The sequence below is a fragment of the Phyllostomus discolor genome, chromosome 3, assembly GCF_004126475.2.
Source record: "Phyllostomus discolor isolate MPI-MPIP mPhyDis1 chromosome 3, mPhyDis1.pri.v3, whole genome shotgun sequence".
Classification (NCBI taxonomy): Eukaryota; Metazoa; Chordata; class Mammalia; order Chiroptera; family Phyllostomidae; genus Phyllostomus; species Phyllostomus discolor.
Window position 1 is genome coordinate 95607845 of NC_040905.2, and position 6099 is coordinate 95613943.

At 37.3% G+C, this 6099-nt stretch overlaps 1 non-coding gene across 1 annotated transcript; it reads right to left on the bottom strand.

Annotated features, from left to right (window-relative positions):
* Positions 1 to 726: 726 nt before the first annotated feature.
* Positions 727 to 831, bottom strand: LOC114513786. Its single transcript, XR_003685872.1, has one exon. It is a non-coding gene; the product is annotated as a U6 spliceosomal RNA (small nuclear RNA).
* Between the last annotated feature and the right edge of the window lie 5268 nt (positions 832 to 6099).

The following is a 6099-nucleotide window of genomic DNA, read 5'->3' on the forward strand; positions in this document are numbered from 1 at the left end:
GAACTTAGGGGGAAAGTAATTTTAAAAGAGGCAGTAAATAAAGATAAAAGCTGAAATAAATAAATTGTGAAACATAAAATAGTACAATGATAAATTAGTTCAAATACTGTTTTTTTGATAAGGCTACTAAAATAAATGAACTTCTGACAAATATAATTAAGGGAAGATTTTTAATTAAAAATGAGAATGGAGATAGGACAAAATAAAGAAAATAGATTTTCTCCCCAAATCCAAAGAGAATGTGCTACACACTTGTAGGCTAATAAACCAAAATCCTCAAAGAAATGAATAATTTCTAGAATGATATGGTTTACTAAAAATGATTCAAGAAGTATAAACCTAAACAGAATAAGAACCAAGGAAGAAATTAAAGAAATCTCTGATAACAACCTAAAAAATGCAGCTGGCCCCAATGTTTGCACCAGAACAATTTTCATACTCTTAGGAAACAGATGATTTTGATATTGTATAAAACATCCAGAGTACAGAGAGATAGGAGCACCTTTATGTCCACTAGGCAAGCATGATCTTCTTCCTAAAGACTGATAAAGGTAAAATACACAAAAATAAAAATATAGGCACATATCACAAATGAATATGGATAGGAAAAGCTTAAGTAAAATCCTCAACTCTAAAAGAGAACTTGTTTTATTGTACTGCTTCAAATCTTTAAAGGGAAGATACTTTTTTATAACAGCTTTACTGAGGTATAATTCTTACACCATAAAAAATGTGGAACACTTTACAAATCTGTGTGTCATCCTTGCACAGAGGCCAGGCTAATCTTCTCTGTATCATTCCAGTTTTAGTATATGTGCAGATAAAGTGAACCCAAGGATGATAACTTGAGAAGTTGAAAGGAATTCCAAAGGATGGAAAGTTTGGACATTATAGAAGTAAGTAATCATTTGACAAAAGCAGTATCAAAGGGAAAATATCACCTGGAGTGAGCTTTCATAGCAAATATAAAAAGGGTTCATTTCCATGTTATATGAAGTTTATACATATTGATGAAAAAATTAAAGTCCTCGGTTTGTAAACTGGCAGAGAACTTAAGCAGAAAAGTCATGAAAACGGAGGTGCTGCTAGTAAACAAGCACGTGGGAAAATGTTCAACTCTACTGGTAAGACAAGAAATGCCCACTTAAATAATGTTACAACACCTTATACCCACTACATTAAAGAAACATTAGAAATTATCCAGTCACAACACAGCCGTAAAACTAGTCCACATATACACTGTAGGGGGGGCCATATAAATTGGTATTGCCTCTTGGCGATTCATATCAGGAGCCATCTTAAAGTTCTTAAATACACTTTTATCCTAAGGACTTTATAAATAACAAAAAATAAAACTACATTAAATTTTCATTACGATGTCCATCTAACAACCTAAATACATACATAAAAGAATCTCTGAATCTAGTAACCAGGGAACTATTAAGGAAGGGTTATAAATTATTGTTTATAATTATAATAAAACTTACAATTTGTCAAACACCCTTATGTACTTAACAGTCCAAGAGGCATGTAGGCATTGCTAAAGTTCAGAAAAATTAAGTGACTTGCACAAGAAACAAAAAATTCAGCACATATGGGCCCTGGAGATGCTGTGTCGTGGGTGGGACAAGCCAGTGGATGGCGCTGTTTCACTTGCCCAAGGGAAGAAAGGAAGCATTTATTGGCCTCAATAATATACTAATGCTAGTTTTTCAGTCTTCCTTAAAGATGAATTCTTTTTCTTCTTAAAACTAAGACTCAGGTGGATTTCAAGCAAATCTCTAGGTAGTTGGGAAATGGATCCAAGTTCACTACTGATGAACAGCAACATCCCAAGGGAGCTACTCTGCAGTGAGCACCATTATCTTCAGGACCAAGGAGGGTGTGGTTACCTCTCCCTTTGCTCACGTGACTAGAATCTGCCATCAATAGGCAGGAAAAACTTAGCAGTGACAGCTCCAGGCTGTAAATCAACAAATGGGAAACAATTCCAACCACCAGAGACAGGCTTCAGAGTAACGAGGGAAAGAGCTACAAGCATCCCTTGGCTTTCCTCCCATAAGTCAGCCAGGCCAGAAAAATCTCCACCCACTACAAGGGAATTGATGAAAAGTTACTCCACTTGCAGCTCCTGGATTGTCATAGGCTTAAATTGTGAACAACTGCCTCAATGAGTCAGAACTTACGTGATTAGTCTGCGAGCTTCAATAAAAGAAGTGACAAATTTAGCAAAGGATACAAATCCAGGAGAAAAATGCCAGAGGATGACACAGAACCTAGCATGAGCAGAGGCGGACCCACACTGAGCTCAGACTCATATGTCTAAATACCGCTCCACTTGGGATGTCAAGTAGGCATCTCAAATGTTATGCATCACACATGAAGCTCCAGGTCTTGGGCCTTACCTGCTTTCATGGCTGATAGCCCTGCCATCTCAGATAACAGCAACACCTAGCTTCCAGGCCCTCAGCTACAGTCTCTTCAACTCCTCTTTCTCTCCCATCTAATCCCTCAGAAAATGAGCTATGTCTTCAAGATACACCCAAATTTCTTCTCATCACCTCCACTATCATCACCCCAGTCCAACACATCACCATCTCTTACCTGCCTTCTTGTTATAACCTCCTAGGTGTTCTCCCTGCCTCCACCTTTGCCCACCATTCACTCTTTTCAACACAGCAGCCAGGGAGATCCTCCTAAAACAAAAGTGAGATGACACCTTAAAAGAACAAATCCATGAAAGAACTAATAAATTGAATTTCACCAAAATTAAAAATCTACCCCTCAGAAATAATCATAATAATAAAACAACAAGCCACAGACCAGAAGAAAATGTTTGCAGAGCATATATCTGTTAAAGGATTTGTATTCAGAATATGTAAAGAACTCTCAAAATTCAAAAATAAGAAAATTAACAATCTAATTTAAAACTAGGAAATTATTTGAACACTTTACAAAAAAAAATATATGGATGGCAAATAAGAACATGAAAAGATGCTCCAAATGAAGCCATTAGAGACATGCAAATTAAAACCACAATAAGATATCACTACCCCGTTATTAGAAATACTAAAATTAAAGCAACTGATAACGCCATTTGTTGGCAAAGAGGTGGCGCAACTGGATCTCTCAAACTGGTGATACAAATGTAAAGTGGTACAACCACACTGGAAAAGAGTTTGGCAATTTTAAAAAAAATTAAGCCTACATACACCGTATGGTATTACCATTACACTCCTAGGAATTCACCCTAGAGAACAGAAAGCATATGTCCATACAAAGACTTGTATAGGAGTGTTCATAGCAGCTTCATTTTTTTTTAAATCCTCACCCAAGGACAGGTTTTCATTGCTTTTAGAGAAAGAGGAAGGGGGAAAGAGGGAGAGAGAGAGAGAGAAACATTGATTGGTTGCCTTCCCATACATACCCCTATCGGGGATCAAACCTGCAACCTAGGTATGTGCCCTGACTGGAAATCAAACTACATTTCAGTTTATGGGACTACTCTACAAACCATCTGAGCCACACTCTTCAGGGCCACAACAGCTTCACTAGTCAAAATAGTCAAAAACTAAAAACAATCAAACATCTAGAGAAACTGAATAAACAAATTGTGGTGCACCCACACAATGGAATGCTACTTAGCAGTATAAAGGAATGAAGTGTTGATATAACATGGATCAGTGTCAAAATTATAATGCTGTGGAAAAGAGACTAGAAAAAAAGAATGTATATCATATGATTCCATTTATATAAAATACTAGAAAAAAAAACTAATTTTTAATGACAGAAAGCAAATCAATGACTACATGGGGATAAGTGACGGGGTGGGGGAGTCGAGGAGCTGCAGGGAGAGATCACAAAGGCATAAAGAAATTTCAGCAAGTGTTGGATCTGTTTCCTACCTTGATTGTGGTGATGGCTTCATAGGTAGGTAGGTAAGTAGGTAGGTAGGTAGATGGATAGATAGATGATAGATAGATAAACAGACACATAGGCATGTCAAAATTTATCAAATTGCCATTGGCAAAAAAGTAAAAATAAAGAAATGAGACTACATGAAAAATAAAAGACATCTGTGCATCAAAGTACACAATTAACACAGTGAAAAGGCAACCTACAGAATGAAAGAAAATATATGTTAATCATATCACTGATAAGGGATTAACATCCAGAACATGTAAGGAACTTCTACAACTCAACTACAAAAGAAAAAAAAGATTAAAATATGGACAAAGGATTTGAATAGACATTTCTCTAAAGAAGATATACAAATAGCCAGCAAACACATGAAAGGATGCTGCACCACAATGATTAGGGAAATACAAATCAAAACCACAATGAGATACCACCTCACACCCGTTAAGACAGTGACTATCAAAAGAGAGAGAGAGAAGGAGAGAAAATAGCAAGTATTGGCAAGGATTTGGAGAAATTGAAAACCTTGTGCTCTCTTGGTATGAATCTAAAATGGGACAGCCACAGTGGGAAACAACATGGTGGTTCCTTACAAAATTAAAAATAGAATTACCATGTGATCCAGCAAGTCCACTTCAGGGTTTATATCCAAAAGCTTGAAAGCAGGGTCTCCAAGAGATATTTGTACACCCATATTCACAGCAGCATTATTCACACCAGCTAAATCATGAAAGCAACTCAAGTGTCCATTGACAGATGAACAGATAAACAAAATACAGTATGTACAAACAATGGGATACAATTCATCTAACAGGAAGGAAAGTCTGACATATACTACAACACAAATGAAACTTGACTTAAATAAGCCAGCCTGCCAGTCACAAAAAAGCAAATACTGCATGATCCCACCTATATGAGATGCCTAGAGCAGTCAGATTCAGTCAGAAAGTAGATTGGTGGTTGCCAGGGCTGGGGAAGGGGAGAATGGGAAGTTGTTTAATGCAATGGAGTTTTATTTTCGAAAGATGATACTGGTACACAACACTGTGATGGTCTAAACACTGATAAACCATACATGGAAAAATGGTTAAGATGGTAAATTTTATGTTATATATATTTACCATAATTTAAAAGTTTTTAATTATCAAACTGCACACCTTAAATGTGTCATTTATTATATGTCACTTCTATCCCAGTAAAACTGTTTTTAATTATATTTCTTAAAACTAAGTGGGATCAGACCCCTCAGCTTCTCCAAACCTCCCAGGGGCTTCCCATCTCATTCAGAGAAAAAAACAAAGTTCTTGGGATGACCTATAAGGCCCTCCATGATGTGGCCCTGAAATTCCCTTTTCCCTCCTTCTCACCCCCACTGCACCTCCCTGGCCTCCTCGCTGTTTCTCAGACACACCAGACCCACTCCCTGGGCATTTATACATCCATCCTGTCTGCTTTGCCTGGAAAGCTTTTCGCTCAGGGAACTTCATGGCTCACTTCCTCACTGCTTTCAAGTCTTTACTCAAATGTCACCCTCTCAGTGGGGCCTTCCCTAACATGGTATTTAAAACTGAAACACTTCCTCACCCTGTAAGTCCCCAATCCCCCACCTGCTTTATTTTCCTGTACAGCAGATATCACTGTCTAATATACCACATTTTGCTTATTTATCTGTGTTTCTACCCACTAGAATTAAGCTCAGAAAGACAGGGGTCTTTTATTGTTTTGTTCATTAATTATATGCCCAGCAACTGGTATGGTGCCTGGAAAATAGGAGGTGCTTGGTAAAAATTTGTTGAATAAATGAATGAGTGAGTGAATAAATAAATGAGGGAAAAAAAGAATATTATCTGATCTTGACAACCAAGTGTAAGGATCTTTTATGGAGTCACCCCAAACCAGCATATATAGCTGAACATCTGTCAAGCTTTATGGTTTAAAAAGCTCTTTTTACAGACTCGATCCCTTTCAACCCTCACAACAGTGCCCTGATAAAATGCCATCATCATTCCCTTTCTGTATAGAAGTGGAGGCTCAGAAAGGTTAATTTTTCCTAGATCTAAGCTGTGCAAATGACAGAGCCAGCATTGAAACCAAGAATTTGTCACCAGCCACCACTTCCCACAATGCTACCCTGAGCCTCTAAATTTTTCAACTTTCATATCCTCATAATGGCCCTGCTGA